Source organism: Carassius carassius, chromosome 38, assembly GCF_963082965.1.
Source record: "Carassius carassius chromosome 38, fCarCar2.1, whole genome shotgun sequence".
NCBI classification, from domain to species: domain Eukaryota; kingdom Metazoa; phylum Chordata; class Actinopteri; order Cypriniformes; family Cyprinidae; genus Carassius; species Carassius carassius.
In genome coordinates this window covers 1,291,456-1,316,493 of record NC_081792.1, presented here as the reverse complement: position 1 = coordinate 1,316,493, position 25,038 = coordinate 1,291,456, and the positions used below count along the sequence as shown (strand labels likewise).

The window sequence follows — 25,038 nt, the reverse complement described above, 5'->3', positions numbered from 1 at the left end:
TCTAGAATCAACTGGCCCACCAGCCTGCATTTTATTACCACGTTAATCGCCGAGCTTATCTGAGAGCTTGTGTGATTAATGGCAATACCGAAGCATGTTACGCGACTCCCCATAGACATCGGAACCTCAATCTATTAGGGTTCTGTAGCTCTACTGCTGTCCAAAAAGTCACTTCTGGTGCAGGAAGATGTGTTGGCTTTTTGAGGAGAGAAGCAAAAAAGATCAAGCTTTCCCATCACGGGAGTCGCCCCCTGGCTGCATGGAAGAAATCCAGAAATCCTAACTGCTAGACCATATGGGAACTGGCCAGCTTTAACTGGGCACAAGCTTGTGGGCCACTTTCATTAAATCTTGCCAGTGTGGTTTACAGAAATAAATGGTGTTACATGCATTCAAGGGACATGTTTGTTGACTCACCCCGGGGGTTCAGTTTTTTGGCCAGAGTCCTGTGATTGCTGAATTGATACCTTGAACTGGTAATTAAGCTCTTGTCCAGGTGAAAATACTTGTGTCATGCATCTAAAAACAAACATTGCAACCGTTATGTAGATGAAAAACTGTCTATCGTCGGTCTGTCAAGGTCCAAAATTGACATACGAATGGCAATACCGAAGCATGTCCGTGTCTCTCCTAGACATCGGAATGGGTGTGAAGAATATGTCTTTTTTGGAAAAAAAGAAGAATGCCTGAAGATTTGCATTTTCTTCTGGATTTTGGAGAAGAGAAAAAAAACACAACAACAAAAAAAGCAAGAGAAAAACAAGCACAGAGTGAGCCAGCCAGGAGTCGAACCTTGAATCTTCTGATCCGTAGTCAGACGCGTTATCCATATCTTCCTGCCTTTTTGTGCTCTTAAATCTCAATGGCACGGCGTTTTATTGCAGATCAAGAGGTCCCAGGTTCATTCCATGTGCCTAATTTGGGCTTGGCATATTAGGAATAAACAAATCCTTGACATGAATTTATTTTTGAGGTTTGTGCTCATGCAGTACGGGGTTATAGCTCAACGACAGAGCATTTGTCTGCAGATCAATAGGTCTACGTTTTGGATCTGGCTTGCTTGACATAATCAACGACATGATTTCAAAGTGAGTCTGTAATCAAGTCATCCACAGTTCAAATCTGGGTGTCCCCTTTGGACTTTTCTTATTTGGAGGTTTTAAGTTGTAGAGTTGTTGATTCGGATTTGGAGTAACCAAAGACCTCAGTTTACAGTGAAGCAGTCAATGTTTGATATTGTTGAATCGTAGGATCTAACTTAATCTTTGGCTCTAAGCACAGAAGTCTGTGGGGGTATGGCTCAATGAAAGAGAATTTTTCTGCAAATATGTGGGGGTATAGTTCGGTGGTAGAGCATTTGACTGCAGATCAAGAGGTCCCTGGTTCAAATCCGGGTGCCCCTTGTGGATTTGGCAGTTTAGGAAAAAGTGCAAACATATCTATATAGAAAGATTCTATTTGATTGTAACTCAGTGGTGCATCCTCTCGAGAGGATCTTTTTTGTATTTGGCATGCTTGTCATATCCATAAACTTTATTCAAAAGTGAGTCTGTCATCTTGTGTGAGGCTATGATCCAGGGAGTCTGTGGGGGTATAGCTCAGTGGTAGAGCATTTGACTGCAGATCAAGAGGTCCCCGGTTAAAATCCGGGTGTCCCCTTTGGATTTGGAATGTTAGGAATATGTGTAGCCATGTCTTCCTGCCTTTTTGTGCTCATACTGTACAGGGTTATATCTCAATGGCACGGCGTTTGATTGCAGATTAAGAGGTCCCAGGTTCATTCCATGTGCCTAATTGCAATTTCGCATATTAGGAATAAACAAATCCTTGACATAAATTCATTTTTGTGGTTTGTGCTCATGCAGTATGGGTTATAGCTCACTTTTTATTCAAAAGTGAGTCTGTCATCTTTTGTGAGGCGATGATCCAGGGAGGCTGTGGGGGTATAGCTCAGTGGTAGATAAGATAAAGATAAAGATAAAATATACTTTAATGTCCCCCAGGGGGGAAATTTGTCTTGGGCTACAGTCACTGCGACACACACTTACAACGTACTAAATAAAAAAATACACAGAATATAAACAATACAAACATGCGTCATTACACTGTATCGTGAAAATTACAAAAATTAATTTATAATAATAATTGCACAACACAGTGGGGATAAAAAGTATACAAGTAGGTAACCGTCATTTGCTACTGTTTAGCATCTTAATGGCAGCTGGGATGAATGAGTTTTTATACCTCTTTAACCTGCAGTACGGCATGCTAAATCGCTTACCTGAGGGTAACAACTCTATTTCCTTATTTAGAATGATGGATGGCTGGACAGTGACTGAAGGTAGCACTGTTCTTGGTAGACTACAATTTTAAAAGCTGTATTGATCAGCCGCCCCAACTTAGATTTAAGCTGAACTGAAAGATTACCATACCAGGTCTGCATGCTATAACGTATCACACTCTCTAAAATAATTTCGAAAAACAGAAGCAAGATTTTGCTGTTAACACCAAACAGTCTTAACCTTCTTAAAAAGTACATCCTTTGTTGCAACCTGGTGCAAAGATTTTCAACATGAATGTGCCAGGTAAGGGAACAATCAATAAAAACACCCAGATACTTATATGACGTAACCTGGCGTATTGGTTTGTTATGAATAAGTACAGGATTAGGTTCACAGATTGATCTTGGGTCAAATATCATCTCCTCTGTTTTATTGACGTTAACCATCAGATGGTGAGCATCACACCAGTCCACAAACTGTTTAATTTCTGAATGGTAGGAGACTGTGTCTTGGTCTCGAAACAATAATCTAAGGATAGCAGTGTCATCAGAGCATTTAACAATATAATTGTGTGGACGTTTACTCACACATTCATTGGTATAGATAGTAAAAAGGACCACCCTGTGGTGCCCCCGTGCTGATGGATTTGGGGTCTGAGACTGCCTTGTGTACTTTAACATATTGTGTCCTATTAGTTAAAAAGGAGTAATACCATTCAACAATAAAAGAGCTTAAACCCATATTTTTAAGTGTCTCAAGTAAAATAACTGGATGAATCGTATTGAAATCTATAAAAAGTAAGCGTGCGTAGGCCTTCGGGTCCTCCAAGTGCTTAAGGACTAGGTGGGTGATGCTACGTATAGCATCATCTGTACTCCTACCCCGTTTATAGGCAAACTGCCAGGGATCTAACTTTTTGTTAACCTCAGTTTTTAAAAGAGACACCATATATTTCTCAAAACACTTCAGTACAATGGATGTCAATGCTACTAGTCTAAAATCATTGTTCTCCTTGGGACAGGGTTTCTTTGGTACTGGAATAATAACAGTCTTTTTCCATAGGGCTGGGATGATGTGAGAGTCAAGTGATCGCTGAAAGATAGGGCACCAGGCTGGAACAAGCTCCTCCGCACATGTTTTCAGTAAGCGGGCAGAGATTCCATCTGGACCCTTAGCCTTCCTAGTACACTGTTGCTGGAACAGTGACTGTATCTGTAACCAGTCTATCTCATGTCCTATGTTCAAATCCGTGCTGATGGAGTTTAGGATACTAGTGCAATCATTGTTAAAATCCTGAGTTTGAAATCTAAGGTAAAAGTCATTAAATTCATTAGTTTTCATCCGGTCATCTGTAGTGGTCATATGTACTTTACTTGGTGCCATGTTAGTGATAGTTTTCATTGAGTCCCAGAGTTTTTTCGAGTTCATGGTTGTAAAGTGGCTTTCAATTACTTCCTTTTGCTTTTTCTGGCTTTATTAAGCAGTTGGTTCTGTTCCTTTTGCACCACTTTTAGCTCAATTCTGTCATTATTTCTAAAAGCTACCTTTTTTAGATTTATGCAGTCTTTTATTTCCTTGGTTACGTAAGGCTTATTATTTGGGTAAACCACAACCTCTTTCTTTGTAAGGACACAGATACAGATCAAGAGGTCCCCAGTTCAAATCCGGGTGCCCCCTTTGCATTTGGCATGTTAGGAATATGTGTAGCCATATCTTCCTGCCTTTTTGTGCTCATACTGTATGGGCTTATACCTCAATGGCACAGCGTTTCATTGTAGATCAAGAGGTCCCAGGTTCATTCCATGTGCCTCCTTTGGGCTTGGCATATTGGGAATAAACAAATCCTTGACATAAGTTCATTTTTTTCCATAGTTCAAATCTGGGTGTCCCCTTTGGACTTGTCTTATTTGGAGGTTTTGAGTTGTAGAGTTGTTGATTCGGATCTAACTTAATCTTTGTCTCTAAGCACATAAGTCTGTGGAGGTATGGCTCAATGAAAGAGCATTTGACTGCAGATCAAGAGGGCCCTGGTTCAAATCCGGGTGCCCCTTGTGGATTTGGCAGTTTAGGAATAAGTGCAAACATATCTATATAGAAAGATTCTATGTGATTGTAACTCAGTGGTGCATCCTCTCGAGAGGATCTTTTTTGTATTTGGCATGCTTGTCATATCCAAAAACTTTATTCAAAAAGTGGCCTGTTGCTTTAGGTCTGCGATTGTAACAATGTGATAATAATTTGGCAAAACAAGAATTATCCAAAAGGACCGTTTTCTGAATTATATAGTGTTGTATGCATTCAAGGGATCTGTTTTTTTTTTTACTCACCCCGGGGCTTCAGTTTATTTGGGCAGATTCCTGTGATTGCTGATTTGATACATCGAACTGGTAATTAAGCTCTTTTCCAGTTGAAAATACTTGTGTCATCCATTTGAAAACACACACTGCAACCGTTATCTAGAGGAAAAACTGCCTACCGTCACTCTGTCAAGGTACAAAAATGACATTGTGAGGGTAACAATGAAAGTGAGACCAAATTTTTAATCGGCAAAGTTGCTGCTTATTCGCTCCTTCAGTTGAACTCAGTTTACAACTTATTCTCAATGTCCAGGTGGCAATTAGTGATAAGGCTTCAAAATGGCAAGCCCATGACATCAAAACCACATGGCATTACACCCTTCAAAGTAGTAAAGCAGTTACAGAGTAGAGATGAAATTGTTCAATCTAGAATCAACTGGCCCACCAGCCTGCATTTTATTACCACGTTAATCGCCGAGCTTGTCGAAAAAAAGAAGAATGCCTAAAGATTTGCCTATTCTTCTGGATTTTGGAGAAGAAAAAAAACACAACAACAAAATAAGCCGGAGAAAAACAAGCACAGAGCGAGCCAGCCAGGAGTCTGATCTAGAATCTTCCGATAGTAAAGACCCCTGATTGCTACACAGTTGTTGGTTTTAGATGTGACAGTGGCAAGCATTGCTTTCTGCTTATTCTCACCTTGTTATCAGGAGGTAAGCCCACCAGCCCACCAGCCCCTCCATGGTGGTCTAGTGGTTACGATTCGGCGCTCTCACCGCCGCGGCCCAATAAATGGCAAATGGGAGGTTTTTTTTTTTAAAAAAATGTCCATTTACACTTTATTCAGCGGGACCTCCGTAGTGCTCCCGTGGACATACATTTTTATGCAAATTCTACAGTATTATGTGACAAATCTTACATGAATGGACTCTACTGAGCGTGCTTTGTACAGTAGATGTGTTTCCATTAACAATATTGCACTCATTTGAAATATATAAAGTTAAATAGAGTTGCTATTTAATGAACAGTGAGACGCGCACCACCTGTGGTGCACATGTGTGCCAAATTTCAACGCTCGTTTTTATGCAAATTCTTTAGTATTATGGGATAAAACTTACATGAATGGATTCCTATGAGTGTGTTGAGTACAGTACAGGTGTTTCCTCTGGGCCTCAACCTAAGATTTTTCTTCTGACTTCCACCCCTCTCGAGCTGCCTTCTCTAGCCGGGGAGGGTGCACCCTGGCCGGCTTGGATGAGTAGGTGCGAGGGGGGTGGATGGTACTATTTTTTGCTAATATCTCCACGAAGCGGTGGATTCCGGGGCTAAAATTTTGAGGGATCCCTAGAGGGTCGAGGGGCCTACCGTATGCGACCACCCACGATTTCCTGGGTGGTCCGGTTCCTGAGTTATAATGGTTCAAATTCCACATGTTGGGGTGCCGTAACTTGGACCCCCGGGGTCATAGGGACATGGGGCTGGTGTCGTCGGATAGAAGTCCTCACGGCAACAACAAAATAAGCCGGAGAAAAACAAGCACAGAGCAAGCCAGACAAGAGTCGAACCTAGAATCTTCTGATCCGTAGTCAGACACGTTATCCGTTGCGCCACTGGCCCACCGATAGTAGAGACTCCCGATTGCTAAAGACTTGTTGGTTTTAGATGTGACAGTGGCAAGCATTGCTGTCTGCTTATTCTCACCTTGTTATCAGGAGGTAAGCCTACCAGCCCACCAGCCCACCAGTCCCTCCCTGGTGGTATAGTGGTTAGGATTCGGCGCTCTCACCGACGCGGCCCGGGTTCGATTCCCGGTCAGGGAAAGCTCTTTTGGCATCCAATTGTGGACTGCGAATTCAAGCTCTGCTAACAGCTGCGAGAAAGCCAGCTCCAAACCAAAAAAAATGGTGAGCACTTGAAAAAAAGACCTCCTTCGAGCCGGAGTCAAACCAGCGACCTAAGGATTGCCAACACTCCAACCTACAGTCCTCCACTCTACCAGCTGAACTATCGAAGGGGCAAAGTGTTTGACAGAACCTTGACATCTGGTGCAGGAAGATGTGCTGGATTTTTGAGGAGGGAAGCAAAAAGAAGCATGCCCTCCCATACCGGGAGTCGAACCCGGGCCGCCTGGGTGAAAACCAGGAATCCTAACCGCTAGACCATATGGGATTTGGACACCTAAAACTGGCCAGTGGCGCACTTTCCATACATGTGGTCAGTGTGGGCGCAGGATCTTGTAGTGGCCTGTTGCTTTAGGTCTGCTACTGTAACAATGTGATAATAATTTGGCAAAACAAGAATTATCCAAAAGGACGGTTTTCTGAATTATATAGTGTTGTATGCATTCAAGGGATCTGTTTTTTTTACTCACCCCGGGGGATCAGCTTTTTTGGCCAGATTCCTGTGATTGCTGAATTGATACCTTGAACTGGTAATTAAGCTCTTGTCCAGGTGAAAATACTTGTGTCATGCATCTGAAAACACACATTGCAACCGTTATCTAGATGAAAACCTGCCTATCATCGGTCTGTCAAGGTACAAAATTGACATTTTGTGAGGTTAATAATGAAAGTGAGACCAATTTTTTATCCGCAAAGTTGCTGATTATTCGCTCGTTCAGTTTAATGCAGATTACAATTTATTCTCAATGTCCAGGTGGCAATTAGTGATAAGGCTTCAAAATGGCAAGCCTGTGACATCAAAACAACATGGCATTACACCCTTCAAAGTAATGAAGCAGTTACAGAGTAGCAATGAAATTGTTCATTCAAAGATCAACTGGCTGCCAGCCTGCAGTTTATTTCCCCTTTATTCGCCGAGCTTGTCGGAGTGCTTGTGAGACAAATGACAATACCGAAGCATGTCCGTGTCTTCCCTAGACATCGGAAAGGTTGTGCAGAATATGTCTTTTTTGGAAAAAAAGAAGAATGCCTGAAGATTTGCCTTTTCTCCTGGATTTTGGAGTAGAGAAAAAAAACACAACAACAAAATAAGCCGGAGAAAAACAAGCACAGAGTGAGCCAGTCAGGAGTCAAACCTAGAATCTTCTGATCCATAGTCAGACACGTTATCCATTGCACCACTGGCCCACCGATAGTAAAGACCCCTGATTGCTACAGAGTTGTTGGTTTTAGATGAGACAGTGGCTAGCATTGCTGTCTGCTTATTCTCACCTTGTTATCAGGAGGTAAGCCCACCAGCCCCTCCCTGGTGGTCTAGTGGTTAGGATTCGGCGCTCTCATGCAGAGGCCCAAGTTCGATTCCCGGTCAGGGAAAGCTCTTTTGGCTTCCAATTGTGGATTGTGTATTAAAGCTCTGCTTACAGCTGTTAGAAAGCCAGCTCCAAACCAAAAAATGGTGAGCACTTGAAAAAAAGACCTCCTTCGAGCCAAAGTCAACTAGCGACCTAAGGATTGCCAACACTCCAACCTACAGTGCTACGTTCTACCAGCTGAGCTATCGAAGGGACAAAGTGCTAGACAGAACCTCGACATCTGGTGCAGGGAGATGTGCTGGATTTTTGAGGAGGGAATCAAAAAGAAGCATGCGTTCCCATACCAGGAGTCAAACCTGGGCCGCCTGGGTGAAAACCAGGAATCCTAAGCGCTAGACCATATGGGATTTGGAAACCTTAAACTGGCCATTGGCTTCTGGCGCACATTTCCATACATGTGGTCAGTGTGGGCGCAGGATCTTGTAGTGGCCTGTTGCTTTAGGTCTGCGACTGTAACAATGTGATAATAATTTGGCAAAACAAGAATTATCCAAAAGGACGGTTTTCTGAATTATATAGTGTTGTATGCATTCAAGGGATCTGTTTTTTTTTACTCACCCCTGGGGTTCAGTTTTTTTGGGCAGATTCCTGTGATTGCTGAATTGATACCTTGAACTGGTAATTAAGCTCTTGTCCAGGTGAAAATACTTGTGTCATACATCTGAAAACACACATTTCAACCGTTATCTAGATGAAAATCTGCCTATCATCGGTCTGTCAAGGTACAAAATTGACATATTGTGAGGTTAATAATGAAAGTGAGACCAATTTTTTATCCACAAAGTTGCTGATTATTCGCTCGTTCAGTTTAATGCAGATTACAATTTATTCTCAATGTCCAGGTGGCAATTAGTGATAAGGCTTCAAAATGGCAATGCCCGTGACATCAAAACAACATGGCATTACACCCTTCAAAGTAATAAAGCAGTTACAGAGTCGCAATGAAATTGTTCATTCGAAAATCAACTGGCTGACAGCCTGCAGTTTATTTCCACTTTAATCGCCGAGCTTGTCGGAGTACTTGTGTGATGAATGTCAATACCGAAGCATGTTACGCGACTCCCCATAGACATCAGAACCTCAATCTATCAGGGTTCTGTAGCTCTACTGCTGTCCAAAAAGTCTCTTCTGGTGCAGGAAGATGTGCTGGCTTTTTGAGGAGAGAAGCAAAAAAGATCAAGCTTTCCCATCACGGGAGTAGACCCCTGGCTGAATGGGAGAAATCCAGGAATCCTAACTGCTAGACCATATGGGAACTGGCCAGCTTTAACTGGGCACAAGCTTGTGGGCCACTTTCATTAAATCTGACCAGTGTGGTTTACAGAAATAAATGGTGTTACATGAATTCAAGGGTCATGTTTGTTGACTCACCCCGGGGGTTCAGTTTTTTGGCCAGAGTCCTGTGATTGCTAAATTGATACCTTGAACTGGTAATTAAGCTCTTGTCCAGGTGAAAATACTTGTGTCATGCATCTGAAAACCACATTGCAACCGTTATCTAGATGAAAAACTGTCTATTGTCGGTCTGTCAAGGTCCAAAATTGGCACACGAATGGCAATACCGAAGCATGTCCGTGTCTCCCCTAGACATCGGAATGGGTGTGCAGAATATGTCTTTTTTGGAAAAATAGAAGAATGCCTTGAGATTTGCCTTTACTTTTAGATTTTGGAGAAGAAGAAAAAACACAACAACAAAATAAGCCGGAGAAAAACAAGCACAGAGCAAGCCAGCCAGGAGTCGAACCTAGAATCTTCTGATCCGCAGTCAGACACATTATCCATTGCGCCACTGGCACACCAATAGTAAAGACCCCTGATTGCTACAGAGTTGTTGGTTTTAGATGTGACTATGGCAAGCATTGCTGTCTGCTTATTCTCACCTTGTTATCAGGAGGTAAGCCCTGATAATTGCCGAGCTTATCAGAGAGCTTGTGTGATGAATGGCAATACCGAAGCATGTTACATGACTCCCCATGGACATCGGAACCTCAACCTATCAGGGTTCTGTAGCTCTACTGCTGTCTAAAAAGTCACTTCTGGCCGCAAGGGAGAAAACCAGGAATCCTAAATGCTAGACCATATGGGAACTGGCCAGCTTTAACTGGCCACAAGCTTGTGGGCCACTTTCCATAATCTGGCCAGTGTGGTTTACAGAAATAAATAGTGTTGCATGCATTCAAGGGACATGAAAAACTGGCTATCGTCGGTCTGTCAAGGTACAAAATTGACATATTGTGAGGTTAATAATGAAAGTGAGACCAATTTTTAATCCGCAAAGTTGCTGATGTAGTTTCGTCTACCGGTTCTCAGAAGAATCACACTCAGTCAGTGGTTTTCTCTCAGAAGAAAAGACTTTATTTTATGGAAAACAACGCCGAGAGTCCTTGCAAGGAAATCTCTCGAATGTTATTTGGTATCTCCTTATATACACTATATGGTGTGGTTCCACAATAATCAAACTTTTCCTTAGGATTACAATTTTAATACCTCCCTAGAGAGGAGAGGCCCCCTGCTTGATTTATTCTAAAGAAAGGCCCTGTATGTTTGTCTGACCATATGTTTGTCATCGGTTTTGTACATTCCAGCACGTAGGCAACTTTCTATTTTATTGCCTAAAATTTGTGACATTTTAATGAACATGCACCACTTGTGGTGAAATTAAACAATTCCAACATTTCCTCTATGCATATTTCTACAGTATTATGGGACAAAACTTACAAAAATGGATTCCTCGGAGCTTGCAGAGTACAGCTGATGAGACTTCAACCACGAAATCGCTAAAATGTATCTGTCCAGGGAACCATTAGGAAGGGTGTGCTGAATAAATGGCAAATGGGAGTTTTTTTTTAAAAAAATGTCCATTTACAATTTATTCAGCGGGACCTCCGTAGTGCTCCTGTGGACATACATTTTTATGCAAATTCTACAGTATTATGTGACCAAACTTACATGAATGGACTCTACTTAGCGTGCTTTGTACAGTAGAGGTGTTTCCATTAACAATATTGCACTCATTTGAAATAAATCAAGTTAAATAGATTAGGAAAAAGTGCAAACATATCTATATAGAAAGATTCTGTATGTGATTGTAACTCAGTGGCACATCCTCTCGAGAGGCTCTTTTTTGTATCTGGCATGCTTGTCATATCCAAAAACTTTATTCAAAAGTGAGTCTGTCATCTTGTGTGAGGCTATGATCCAGGGAGTCTGTGGGGGTATAGCTCAGTGGTAGAGCATTTGACTGTAGATCAAGATGTCCCCGGTTCAAATCCGGGTGCCCGCTTTGGATTTGGCATGTTAGAAATATGTGTAGCCATATCTTCCTGCCTTTTTGTGCTCATACTGTACAGGGTTATACCTCAAAGGCACGGTGTTTTATTGCAGATCAAGAGGTCCTAGGTTCATTCCATGTGCCTAATTTGGGCTTGGCATATAAGGAATAAACAAATCCTTGACATGAATTCATTTTTGAGGTTTGTGCTCATGCAGTACGGGGTTATAGCTCAACAACATAGCATTTGTCTGCAGATCAATAGGTCTACATTTTGGATTTTTCTTGCTTTACATAATCAACGACATGATTTCAAAGTGAGTCTGTAATCAAGTCGTCCACAGTTCAAATCTGGGTGTCCCCTTTGGACTTGTCTGATTTGGAGGTTTTGAGTTGTAGAGTTGCTGATTCTGATGTGGAGTAACCAAAGACCTGAGTTTACAGTGAAGGAGTCAATGTTTGATATTGTTGAATCGTAGGATCTAACTTAATCTTTGGCTCGAAGCACAGAAGTCTGTAGGGGTATAGCTTAATGAAAGAGCTTTTTTCTGCAAAGATGTGGGGGCACAGTTCAGTGGTAGAGCATTTGAGTGCAGATCAAGAGGTCCACGGTTCAAATCCGAGTGCCGCTTATGGCTTTGGCAGATTAGGAATAAGTGCAAACATATCTATATAGAAAGATTCTGTATTTGATTGTAACTCAGTGGCACATCCTCTCGAGAGGTTCTTTTTTGTATCTGGCATGCTTGTCATATCCAAAAACTTTATTCAAAAGTGAGTCTGTCATCTTGTGTGAGGCGATGATCCAGGGAGGCTGTGGGGGTATAGCTCAGTGGTAGATAAGATAAAGATAAAGATAAAATATACTTTAATGTCCCCCAGGGGGGAAATTTGTCTTGGGCTACAGTCACTGCGACACACACTTACAACGTACCAAATAAAAAAAATACACAGAATATAAACAATACAAACATGCGTCATTACACTGTATCGTGAAAATTACAAAAATTAATTTATAATAATAATTGCACAACACAGTGGGGATAAAAAGTATACAAGTAGGTAACCGTCATTTGCTACTGTTTAGCATCTTAATGGCAGCTGGGATGAATGAGTTTTTATACCTCTTTAACCTGCAGTACGGCATGCTAATTCGCTTACCTGAGGGTAACAACTCTATTTCCTTATTCAGAATGATGGATGGATGGACAGTGACTGAAGGTAGCATTGTTCTTGGTAGACTCCAATTTTAAAAGCTGTATTGATCAGCCGCCCCAACTTAGATTTAAGCTGAACTGAAAGATTACCATACCAGGTCTGCATGCTATAACGTATCACACTCTCTAAAATAATTTCGAAAAACAGAAGCAAGATTTTGCTGTTAACACCAAACAGTCTTAACCTTCTTAAAAAGTACATCCTTTGTTGCAACCTGGTGCAAAGATTTTCAACATGAATGTGCCAGGTAAGGGAACAATCAATAAAAACACCCAGATACTTATATGACGTAACCTGGCGTATTGGTTTGTTATGAATAAGTACAGGATTAGGTTCACAGATTGATCTTGGGTCAAATATCATCTCCTCTGTTTTATTGACGTTAACCATCAGATGGTGAGCATCACACCAGTCCACAAACTGTTTAATTTCTGAATGGTAGGAGACTGTGTCTTGGTCTCGAAACAATAATCTAAGGATAGCAGTGTCATCAGAGAATTTAACAATATAATTGTGTGGATGTTTACTCACACATTCATTGGTATAGATAGTAAAAAGGACAGGGGAGCTCACACAACCCTGTGGTGCCCCCGTGCTGATGGATTTGGGGTCTGAGACTGCCTTGTGTACTTTAACATATTGTGTCCTATTAGTTAAAAAGGAGTAATACCATTCAACAATAAAAGAGCTTACACCCATATTTTTAAGTGTCTCAAGTAAAATAACTGGCTGAATCGTATTTAAGGCCTAACTAAAATCTATAAAAAGTAAGCGTGCGTAGGCCTTCGGGTCCTCCAAGTGCTTAAGGACTAGGTGGGAGATGCTACGTATAGCATCATCTGTACTCCTACCCCGTTTATAGGCAAACTGCCAGGGATCTAACTTTTTGTTAACCTCAGTTTTTAAAAGAGACACCATATATTTCACAAAACACTTCATTACAATGGATGTCAATGCTACTGGTCTAAAATCATTGTTCTCCTTGGGACAGGGTTTCTTTGGTACTGGAATAATAACAGTCTTTTTCCATAGGGCTGGGATGATGTGAGAGTCAAGTGATCGCTGAAAGATAGGGCACCAGGCTGGAACAAGCTCCTCCGCACATGTTTTCAGTAAGCGGGCAGAGATTCCATCTGGACCCTTAGCCTTCCTGGTACACTGATGCTGGAACAGTGACTGTATCTGTAACCAGTCTATCACATGTCCTATGTTCAAATCCGTGCTGATGGAGTTTAGGATACTAGTGCAATCATTGTTAAAATCCTGAGTTTGAAATCTAAGGTAAAAGTCATTAAATTCATTAGTTTTCATCCGGTCATCTGTAGTGGTTGTATGTACTTTACTTGGTGCCATGTTAGTGATAGTTTTCATTGAGTTCCAGAGTTTTTTTGAGTTCATGGTTGTAAAGTGGCTTTCAATTACTTCCTTTTGCTTTTTCTGGCTTTATTAAGCAGTTGGTTCAGTTCCTTTTGCACCACTTTTAGCTCAATTCTGTCATTATTTCTAAAAGCTACCTTTTTTAGATTTATGCAGTCTTTTATTTCCTTGGTTACGTAAGGCTTATTATTTGGGTAAACCACAACCTCTTTCTTTGTAAGGACGCTATCTATGCAATAATTTATATAGTCTGTGATTGTCTCTGTTGTAACATCAATACCTGTGTCATGAAACACACTCCAATCTGTACACAAGAAGCATCCTTTTAGTGTTTCTATCCCCTCATCAGACCACACACTGACTGTTTTCACTTATTGCTTGCTGCGTTTCAGCATGGTTTTGTAGATGGGAATTAAGTGAATCACGTTGTGGTCTGAATTGGCCAATGGGGCTTATGGTTTGGCCGTTAGGCAATGGCAAATAGGCATTTTTAACATTGCCATAACATTTGTCAATAGTCTTGTTTTCACGTGTGCTGCACTTGATATATTGTTCAAACCCAGGGAGTGCTAATTCAAGTTTACAGTGGTTGAAGTCGCCCACTACAAACACGGGGGCGCCCGGAGCGTGCTGCAGTTCTTGGTGTAAACAGTCAGCAATGCAAGCTGCGGCCCTAGCTGCATTCCCGCTGGGAGGAATGTACACAACGCACACGGCCACACTTCCGAACTCCCTTGGGAGGTAAAACAGTCTCATAGTCAAATGCAAAATCTCGACATCCGGACAACAAAGTGTTTCCCTAACTGTGTACTGTTTGCACCAGTTGTTACTTACATACACATCCATGCCGCCACCTCTCTTTTTTCCGGATTGTTCAGTCCTCTCTGCCCTGACAAGTGAAAATCCATCGATGTCAATCAGAGAGTTTTGGATATCCCTGTGTAACCACGTTTCCGTGATCACCATTAAACTTGAGGTGCGATACTCAGAGCATGTTCTGGTATTAATCCGAAGTTCATCTATTTTAGCTTGAAGTGATCTTGCATTGCATAATATCATTGAAGGTAGAGGAGGCTTACTGCCTCTCCATCGTAAACGCTGACGCGCTCCACCGCGCCGACCCCGTTTCCTCGACCGCGCTGGCCGAGCGCTCTCGCAGGCTGGTAAAACCACAGGTGGAAGATTGGACGGTCGGAGTGCCAGCGGCGCATCTCGGGTGTAGGTAGTAAGATGCTGGGCCTGGATGCCCGCTGAATAAGTTTGGCATGGTACACAACTCCGACAATAAGCAACACAAGATATATGTAATGAATAAATCTTGCCATGTTGACTTCACGTTCCCACAGCGCAGCAACACATTCACAAACATACAAGCCAACCCAACCAATAAACAAACAAAAACAACCAACAAACAAAACGACGATCTTCATTGTTCAATGAAATTGTTTCAATCAATTTTTGTGCTCATACTGTATGGGGTTATACCTCAATGGCACAGCGTTTCATTGTAGATCAAGAGGTCCCAGGTTCATTCCATGTGCCTCCTTTGGGCTTGGCATATTAGGAATAAACAAATCCTTGACATAAGTTCATTTTTGTGGTTTGTGCTCATGCATTACGGGTTATAGCTCAACGACAGAGCATTTGTCTGGAAGTCAATACGTCTACTATTTTGATCTGGCTTGCTTGACATAATCAACTACATGATTTCAAAGTGAGTCTGTAATCAAGTCGTCCACAGTTCAAATCTGGGTGTCCCCTTTGGACTTGTCTTATTTGGAGGTTTTGAGTTGTAGAGTTGTTGAATTCGGATCTAACTTAATCTTTGGCTCTAAGCACAGAAGTCTGTGGGGGTATGGCTCAATGAAAGAGCATTTGACTGCAAATCAAGAGGGCCCCGGTTCAAATCCGGGTGCCCCTTCTGGATTTGGCAGTTTAGGAATAAGTGCAAACATATCTATATAGAAAGATTCTATGTGATTGTAACTCAGTGGTGCATCCTCTTGAGAGGATCTTTTTTGTATTTGGCATGCTTGTCATATCCAAAAACTTTATTCAAAAAGTGGCCTGTTGCTTTAGGTCTGCGATTGTAACAATGTGATAATAATTTGGCAAAACAAGAATTATCCAAAAGGACCGTTTTCTGAATTATATAGTGTTGTATGCATTCAAGGGATCTGATTTTTTTTTACTCACCCCGGGGGTTCAGTTTATTTGGGCAGGCTTCAAAATGGCAAGCCCATGACATCAAAACCACATGGCATTACACCCTTCAAAGTAGTAAAGCAGTTACAGAGTAGAGATGAAATTGTTCAATCTAGAATCAACTGGCCCACCAGCCTGCATTTGATTACCACGTTAATCGCCGAGCTTGTCGAAAAAAAGAAGAATGCCTAAAGATTTGCCTATTCTTCTGGATTTTGGAGGAAAAAAAAACACAACAACAAAATAAGCCGGAGAAAAACAAGCACAGAGCGAGCCAGCCAGGAGTCTGACCTAGAATCTTCTGATCCATAGTCAGACGCTTTATCCATTGCGCCACTGGCCCACCAATAGTAAAGACCCCTGATTGCTACAGAGTTGTTGGTTTTAGATGTGACAGTGGCAAGCATTGCTGTCTGCTTATTCTCACCTTGTTATCAGGAGGTAAGCCCTGATAATTGCCGAGCTTATCCGAGAGCTTGTGTGATGAATGGCAATACCGAAGCATGTTACATGACTCCCCATAGACATCGGAACCTCAACCTATCAGGGTTCTGTAGCTCTACTGCTGTCTAAAAAGTCACTTCTGGCCGCAAGGGAGAAAACCAGGAATCCTAACTGCTAGACCATATGGGAACTGGCCAGCTTTAACTGGCCACAAGCTTGTGGGCCACTTTCCATAATCTGGCCAGTGTGGTTTACAGAAATAAATAGTGTTTCATGCATTCAAGGGACATGAAAAACTGCCTATCGTCGGTCTGTCAAGGTACAAAATTGACATATTGTGAGGTTATTAATGAAAGAGAGACCAATTTTTTTATCCGCAAAGTTGCTGATGTAGTTTCGTCTATCGGTTCTCAGAAGAATCACACTCAGTCAGTGGTTTTCTCTCAGAAGAAAATACTTTATTTTATGGAAAACAACGCCGAGAGTCCTTGCAAGGAAATCTCTCGAATGTTTTTTGGTATCTCCCATATATACACTATATGGGGCGGTTCCACAATAGTCAAACTTTTCCTTATGATTACAATTTTAATACCTCCTTAGAGAGGAGAGGCCCCCTGCTTGATTTATTCTAAAGAAAGGCCCTGTATGTATGTCTGACCATATGTTTGTTATCAGTTTTGTACATTCCAGCACATAGGCAACTTTCTATTTTATTGCCTAAAATTTGTGACATTTTGGTGAACATGCACCACTTGTGGTGAAATTAACCATAATCCAACATTTCCTCTATGCATATTTCTACAGTATTTCAACCACGAAATCTAAAAAAAATATATCTGTCCACGGAACCATTAGGAAGGTTTTGCTGAATAAATGGCAAATGGGAGTTTTTTTTTTTTTTTTAAATGTCCATTTACACTTTATTCAGCGGGACCTCCGTAGTGCTCCCGTGGACATAATTTTTTATGCAAATTCTACAGTATTATGTGACAAATCTTACATGAATGGACTCTACTGAGCGTGCTTTGTACAGTAGATGTGTTTCCATTAACAATATTGCACTCATTTGAAATATATAAAGTTAAATAGAGTTGCTATTTAATGAACAGTGAGACGCGCACCACCTGTGGTGCACATGTGTGCCAAATTTCAACGCTCGTTTTAATGCAAATTCTTTAGTATTATGGGATAAAACTTACATGAATGGATTCCTTTGAGTGTGTTGAGTACAGGTACAGGTGTTTCCTCTAGGCCTCAACCTAAGATTTTTCTTCTGACTTCCATCCCTCTCGAGCTGCCTTCTCTAGCCGGGGAGGGTGAACCCTGGCCAGCATGGATGAGTAGGGTCGAACCTATCAGAAGCTCAGGGTTCTGTAGTACTACTGCTGTCCAAAAAGTCACTTCTGGTGCAGGAAGATGTGCTGGCTTTTGGAGGAGAGAAGCAAAAAAGATCAAGCTTTCCCATCACGGGAGTCGACCCCTGGCTGCATGGGAGAAATCCAGGAATCCCAACTGCTAGACCATATGGGAACTGGCCAGCTTTAATTGGGCACAAGCTTGTGGGCCAATTAAATCTGGCCAGTGTGGTTTACAGAAATAAACAGTGTTACATGCATTCAAGGGATATGTTTGTTGACTCACCCCGGGGGTTCAGTTTTTTGGCCAGAGTCCTGTGATTGCTGAATTGATACCTTGAACTGGTAATTAAGCTCTTGTCCAGGTGAAAATACTTGTGTCATGCATCTGAAAACCACATTGCAACCGTTATCTAGATGAAAAACTGTCTATTGTCGGTCTGTCAAGGTCCAAAATTGGCACACGAATGGCAATACCGAAGCATGTCCGTGTCTCCCCTAGACATCGGAATGGGTGTGCAGAATATGTCTTTTTTGGAAAAAAAGAAGAATGCCTGGAGATTTGCCTTTTCTTCTAGATTTTGGAGAAGAAAAAAAAACACAACAACAAAATAAGCCGGAGAAAAACAAGCACAGAGCGAGCCAGCCAGGAGTCGAACCTAGAATCTTCTGATCTGTAGTCAGACACATTATCCATTGCGCCACTGGCCCACCGATACTGAGACTCCCGATTGCTACAGAGTTGTTGGTTTTAGATGTGACAGTGGCAAGCATTGCTGTCTGCTTATTCTCACCTTGTTATCAGGAGGTAAGCCCACCAGCCCACCAGCCCACCAGCCCACCAGCCCCTCCCTGGTGGTCTAGTGGTTAGGATTCGGCGCTCTCACCGCCGTGGCCCGGGTTCGATTCCCGGTCAGGGAAAGCTCTTTTGGCTTCCAATTGTGAACTGCGAATTCAAGCTCTGCTAACAGCTGCGAGAAAGCCAGCTCCAAACCAAAAAAAATGGTGAGCACTTGAAAAAAAGACCTCCTTCGAGCCGGCGACCTAAGGATTGCCAACACTCCAACCTACAGTCCTCCACTCTACCAGCTGAGCTATAGAAGGGGCAAAGTGTTAGACAGAACCTCGACATCTGGTGCAGGAAGATGTGCTGGATTTTTGAGGAGGGAAGCAAAAAGGAGCATGCGTTCCCATACCGGGAGTCGAACCCGGGCCGCCTGGGTGAAAACCAGGAATCCTAACCGCTAGACCATATGGGATTTGGACACCTTAAACTGGCCATTGGCGCACTTTCCATACATGTGGTCAGTGTGGGCGCAGGATCTTGTAGTGGCCTGTTGCTTTAGGTCTGCGACTTTAACAATGTGATAATAATTTGGCAAAACAAGAATTATCCAAAAGGACGGTTTTCTGAATTATATAGTGTTGTATGCATTCAAGGGATCTGTTTTTTTTACTCACCCCTGGGGTTCAGTTTTTTTGGGCACATTCCTGTGATTGCTGAATTGATACCTTGAACTGGTAATTAAGCTCTTGTCCAGTTGAAAATACTTGTGTCATGCATCTGAAAACACACATTGCAACCGTTATCTAGATGAAAATCTGCCTATCATCGGTCTGTCAAGGTACAAAACTGACATATTGTGAGGTTCGTAACGGATATGCAGGTCATCGATTCATGTGTTCTGAACTAATGAATCATGGTTCGTTGAATCTTAAACAATGTAAACCCCAAAGTTTGTAGATTTTGAATCCAAGCATATAAATGAAACCGCTTTAAACTAATTGGCCTGGCGCCAGCCTGGCTGGATTTAAATTATTTACGACACAGGATGAGACATTCCAAAGTCACATGAGCAGCCTCAAAGGAGAAATTAACTCTCCTTTCAACTCACACACACACCCACAAATGTTTTATCTTACACTCATCATGTAAATCCTTAATAATGTGTATTTTGAATAGGTTTGTGCATTGCATAAAAATGGTTAATCCTGTGATGTGAGGATTATAAGTATGACTTGTAAATAGGGAAGGTTTCTCCTCATTTTAACTTTCTCAAATAGAATCATGAGCTGTAACCCAACACCTTGAGTCGTAAACTTTACGACTGCATCTGGTAGAGACAGGGAAGCCAGCTCTCGCTGGAATTTCTATAAGGAAAGAGAAAAGCACCCTTTTATGTGTATAAAATATATCGCTTTTTGTGCTTAGACGTCTCCCCATATCAAATTGGAGTATCTGCAATTGTATCATGTGTTAATCAAATTTTAAATGTGTATAATTCTGCATTTAAAAATGTAACTTCATGTTTTGATAATTTATATATGCCACTCTTGATGTCTGAAGCTTTCGTTTTCGTTGTTTTGTTTATTTTCTTTACTAAGTTTATTCACCTATTCGCCTCTCCACACGAGGAAGATGAACTCTGAAACATTGCTTTCTTTGAACTTTCAAATATCGTGCGATTCCGCAGCAGCCCGGACACAGAGAGGACAAGCCCAGATTGACGCACGCTACACGCATACGCGGCTCCAGCACACACACAGAGACACTTGCAAGTATCGATTCTCTATAGATTTTAAATGCTGCTTAAGTTGTCTATAATCTGAGTTCTGGTTGTCTCTCAAGGGTTAATGTCTGTTGGTTTACATAACTGAGGGCGTGATTGTGATCACGCCTTTTCTCTCATTTATCATGTTTTTCTTTCATTCTCTTTCTCTCCCTCTCCCTCATTTGGATTGCGTTATGTCTTGTACAAAGTTTACTGTATATATTTGTCATACGCGTATTTACTCTGTATAAATCGTAGTTGATGTATTATTAGTTCAATTATTAAATTCCATATACTCCAGATTGTCTGTCCAAGTTGCTCATGTTACGAAGTCAATGAAATGCTGATCTTAGCTACAAAGCTCATCTGTTACTTTTAAGTAATATACATTTTATAAGGACGGGAGAAGGGTTTCCTGGCCAGAAACTATTCGTCCTGGAATTATAGGAAGTGATAGCTTTACTGAGAATTAATAAAACAAATCTTACGGCCGTTTGCTGGACGAACCACGTTTGATTTACATTAATTTCTAGTAAAAGATATCACAATAATTGATATGAAGAATAGAATATTGAAATATTAATTAGTAAATTACAGTGCCTTGTGATGAGTTATTAATATATACAATTGACCTATTCTTCATCTTCAATAATTTTAATGCAACTGTAATATGATATATAAATTAATCATATTCCTGATTAATTACCCAAATTCCCTATATCATTTGAGTTAATTAATATGTACAACCCAGAGCGGCTACATTATTTGGTGGAGAAACGGCGGGCATTTCAAACTTCGTTTTGTGAGCAATCCAGTTCAATCTGTGTATATGGTTATTAATAATTTCTGCACGCGCGCTATGAAATTTGTACTTGTGAGATAAGTCGCAAGACGCGAACTCACCCCTAACTGACTGAGGCAAAAGCTGATCAGTCAGCACGTTAGGTATTTATAGAAACTTAACAGTATAGTCACTGTTATTTTAATGAAGGTAAAATGTTAAGTCTCCTGTTAAGAAAGACCAAGATCTCTCTGCAGTGAGAACATTTTAATATGAATAATTAAAAGATGAAGAAATCTTTTATCAGTTGCAACATGTAAATCTGAACATGAGCGATGTTCCTCTGATTCAGTTAAAAAGGCCTTTATTAAATATCGTTATTGAATTCGTGGTGAACCACAGTGATATTCAAAAATAAACGATAAAAACTCCTGGTCTAAAATTGGCTTAGCTACCCGATTTATAAACCTAAAACATTTAAATCATAAGTGCTATTTTGATAAATGTTTATGGGAGTTCAACAGATGGAAAATTCCTGTTGTTAACAGTTGTGTGTTTGGCAGTGAACAGATCCTTCCTTCACGCTCTGTTTAATATAGCACCGCAGAGGTAAAACCTTTGTCTGTTAGTTAAGATTCTGATGCAGAAAATCAGCGTTAGAGAGTTAGATCACATTGAAGTCAGCTGTAATTCCGCTTACTAAACACCAGAGGGGGTCTTTTGTTTAGAAGTTCAAAATTACGCCCTGCCCTCTGATTCCAGCTTGCATGAGTGCAAGTAGGCGCCATCTCGTGCCCGTTTCAGATAATGCGCTCTAATTGCTAATCTCTATTTTCCTTGCTATTGAATTAGATGTCTAAATTATCAATAATTATTTGCATTTACAGCCTTGCTCATGCGAATATTATTCCAGGTTAGACAATTTCAGACTGTTTACATTTACTTTGAGTTTGGTTCAAACATGATTTGAATTAAAATGTAATTGTGTAATAGTGGAAACTGATTGACCCACTTAGAAGGTAAGCCATCTAGTGGCAGTCTCCTGTTAAATCGACTAACAGCTCTTTGCTCTCTTTCAATTCTGTTTTGAATTGCATGTCTATTTTGACCCTTTCTGATTAATTTCATAACTAATAATGAGACCTTACTGTTACCATTGGTTATTGGAGGATATTATTCAGATTTTCATTTTAATTTAATTCTTACATGCTTATTTTAAATTTTGATTCAAACCAGTTTTGATTTTTTTTTTTTTATTTGAATTAAGTTTCCTGCTCACCAGGTTAAGCACGGAGAGGCAGTACGCCCCTTGTGGTGAAAACCAGCTACTACTTCTCCCGTGGTTCATTCCTGTCTGTTATTTTTGATTTTTTTTTTTATTCTTTTTCTTCTCGCCTTTGGCTTAGGTTATTTTGATAATTACCATTATTATCATAATCCCTTTGCTTTGTTTTATCATTATTAGGTAGAGCGGTTACCCATCATTTCTACATATATATTTACTCAATTGATGTTAAACAAACCAAACCTGAATTAACTTTAAGTTTCCTTTGTTCATCCTTTGTGTATTTGATTGTAGAACTCCCTTGGTGATTGGACGGTCATCTCAGGTCTCCAGTGAGCAAGGCTGCCCGACCGGGGTTACCGACACTGGCTGTGAGTGAAACTCGGTTCCTCTTATCTCTGGCCGTTGCGGCACGCAGTGGAGACATCAGCAATTTGGCACTCCAACAGTAGTCAATCAGTCCAGCCGACACACGACGCAATCTCTGGGACCAGTACCTAAACCGGGGCCTAAATCGGGGCCACTCTCTTTTAAGAGAGGGTTCTAGGGAACAGCCCAATTTTGTAGTGCTGTCTGGCGGTTGACATCTTGGTGTTGCCCGGTTGTGTTAAAAGTCACAAGCTGTCTGAGAGGGCGCAGCGCCAGAGTAACGGAGGGTCGGGGAAACTGCGGTTGAGTGTTTGGGAAGCAATGGAGAGGTTGACCAAGCCACTGGTTTCCACCTGAATGACTTCAATGCACCCAGGTGAACCAAATGTGATAAAACCATCCACTTATTATAAGCCACAGAATATTAGATATTCCCCTGGATATATTTTAAGTGCTTCTTCAAGCCACACCATCTTTCTAGGTTTTCTACTCGGATAGCCCACTCACCTGTTGGCCCTATCTTAAAATCTAGCAGTAGGCTTAGGCCTCCTTATTCTCACTAACACATTGTGTTACTATTGTTTTACCTAATTTCAAGTGTTGTATTTCACTTTGATCTTTTTCTATCCTCTGTTCTGTTGTGATTTGTTTCTTTCATTTCACATAGAGACAGTAACCTGTGAGAGCCACCAGAGAAGCTAAATAGAGTGACAACCAGCAGCCGGTGTCATCACGTGACCCGCTAGGCTACTGCCTGTCAAATCTCCATTTCAGGTCCTTCATTGACCCAAGTAAATTGGATACTGAACTGCCTGACTGTTTGCACCAGTTAGCCCCAAAATTCTCATAAATATATATAATATATAGCTCGTTAACCGTAGAACGAACTTGCATTGGTCTTTTTGTGTGTGTGTGCTGTGCTTCTCTCGCCGACAGTGAGTCAGGATGTTCCAGTCATCCAGTCCAGCAGTCCACGGGGGCCACCTCTCGACATGGTTGAAAGCAGTGACGACCCCCTTCCTGCCCAAGGACGCCAGTAACCTGCAGCACCCAGAGCAACTAGACACCGAGCTAGATGAACTGATGGCACACGATCCAATTCAAAGCGACTACTACAAAGAACTCGCCAGGATCTTCGGAAGCCTAGTTCACATTCTCCTCGCCCAGGCATGGCTCAGTGAATGGAGCAACATCGACCTTGAACAGCAAGCAGCAACGCTTAAGCTTCAAGCGGAGGACGCCTGGACGGACCAGGCCCAAACCCAGAGTCGTCTTGATCAGCTCCTCCTCGAGACCCAGAACCAGCGCGAAAAAAGAGGACGACACAGATCCAGAGCTACAGAAAGAAGTGGAAAGACTTCACAATGACCTGCAAGATCTTCGCCTCGACACAGATCAAAGAGAACAGCTGGAGAGAGAATCCAGAAAAGAACTCAACCAAAAACTCCAGCAAAGTGACGCTCTCCTAAAAAGAGCAGATACTGAACTAAAAGAAAGAGACTATAAAACCTGGGCCTGCAAAACACACTTGCAAGCGGGCCGAGCTAAAATCAACGAGCTTACTCTGCAGAGAGACGAGCTCCAAGATTAACTTGACACTGTTCACACATAACTGAAACATTCTGACAGATTACAGAGTGGCTGGATCGGAGAAACGCACACCACAAAGTTTCTCCCGGCCCGCCACTCCAACCCTTTCAGCCAAGAACCCAGAGCTGAAAAAGGGGGTTTAAGCCCACGGCTCAAGAAATCACCAGCCAGCTTACAAGAACATCTGTCAACAACGGAGGGGGGAGAACCCTTCCAGAGAACGCATGCCACTAAACCCTGCACGGCTCACCGAGAACTTGACAAGCTAGCCAGAAGCATCCCTACATGCAATCTAGATCCTGCAGGAGGACATGACGTTCATGCTTCTTTACAAGACATTGACTTTCACTTGTAAACTGTCATCAACATGACAGATGTGAACACATTGTACCTGATAAAAATCCAGCCATGATGTGCATTGTTTTCTGGATCGTCAACCAGAGACTATCAAAGCGTACTACCAGCAACTGCTACAAACTTTGATTCTTGAATTCTCTGATCCAGACTCAGACCATGGGCTCCTGATTGCTATGGACCTCAAACAGGGCCGACTTGAAAACCCACAGACTTTCTGTAGTCAGCTACGAAAAGCCTACTTCGGAGCATGCAACGAACCAGGTATGGAACAGGATGTCAACTTAAAAACTCTGTTCCTCCGAAACCTACATGCCAGTTGGAGTTTTCATCTCAGAGTCCCAGCGTGTCCATGTAAAATGACTACACAAGAGTTACGGAACT

General features: G+C 41.6%; 1 protein-coding gene and 9 non-coding genes across 10 annotated transcripts in view; 6 read left to right on the top strand and 4 right to left on the bottom strand.

Annotated features, from left to right (window-relative positions):
• Positions 1 to 25,038, bottom strand: part of LOC132118917 (putative nuclease HARBI1) — a gene marked incomplete at its 3' end in the record, with an annotated part of 265,948 nt that overhangs the window by 52,286 nt on the left and 188,624 nt on the right. The gene's annotated exons all lie outside the window — the stretch shown is intronic.
• On the top strand, positions 1,332 to 1,403 carry trnac-gca (transfer RNA cysteine (anticodon GCA)). Its single transcript has one exon. It is a non-coding gene; the product is annotated as a tRNA-Cys (tRNA).
• On the top strand, positions 1,588 to 1,659 carry trnac-gca (transfer RNA cysteine (anticodon GCA)). The gene has a single exon. It is a non-coding gene; the product is annotated as a tRNA-Cys (tRNA).
• trnae-cuc (transfer RNA glutamic acid (anticodon CUC)) lies at positions 6,328 to 6,399 on the top strand. The gene has a single exon. It is a non-coding gene; the product is annotated as a tRNA-Glu (tRNA).
• On the bottom strand, positions 6,677 to 6,748 carry trnae-uuc (transfer RNA glutamic acid (anticodon UUC)). Its single transcript has one exon. It is a non-coding gene; the product is annotated as a tRNA-Glu (tRNA).
• trnay-gua (transfer RNA tyrosine (anticodon GUA)) lies at positions 11,065 to 11,136 on the top strand. The gene has a single exon. It is a non-coding gene; the product is annotated as a tRNA-Tyr (tRNA).
• On the top strand, positions 15,569 to 15,640 carry trnac-gca (transfer RNA cysteine (anticodon GCA)). Its single transcript has one exon. It is a non-coding gene; the product is annotated as a tRNA-Cys (tRNA).
• trnac-aca (transfer RNA cysteine (anticodon ACA)) lies at positions 18,362 to 18,434 on the bottom strand. The gene has a single exon. It is a non-coding gene; the product is annotated as a tRNA-Cys (tRNA).
• Positions 18,573 to 18,644, top strand: trnae-cuc (transfer RNA glutamic acid (anticodon CUC)). The gene has a single exon. It is a non-coding gene; the product is annotated as a tRNA-Glu (tRNA).
• trnae-uuc (transfer RNA glutamic acid (anticodon UUC)) lies at positions 18,911 to 18,982 on the bottom strand. The gene has a single exon. It is a non-coding gene; the product is annotated as a tRNA-Glu (tRNA).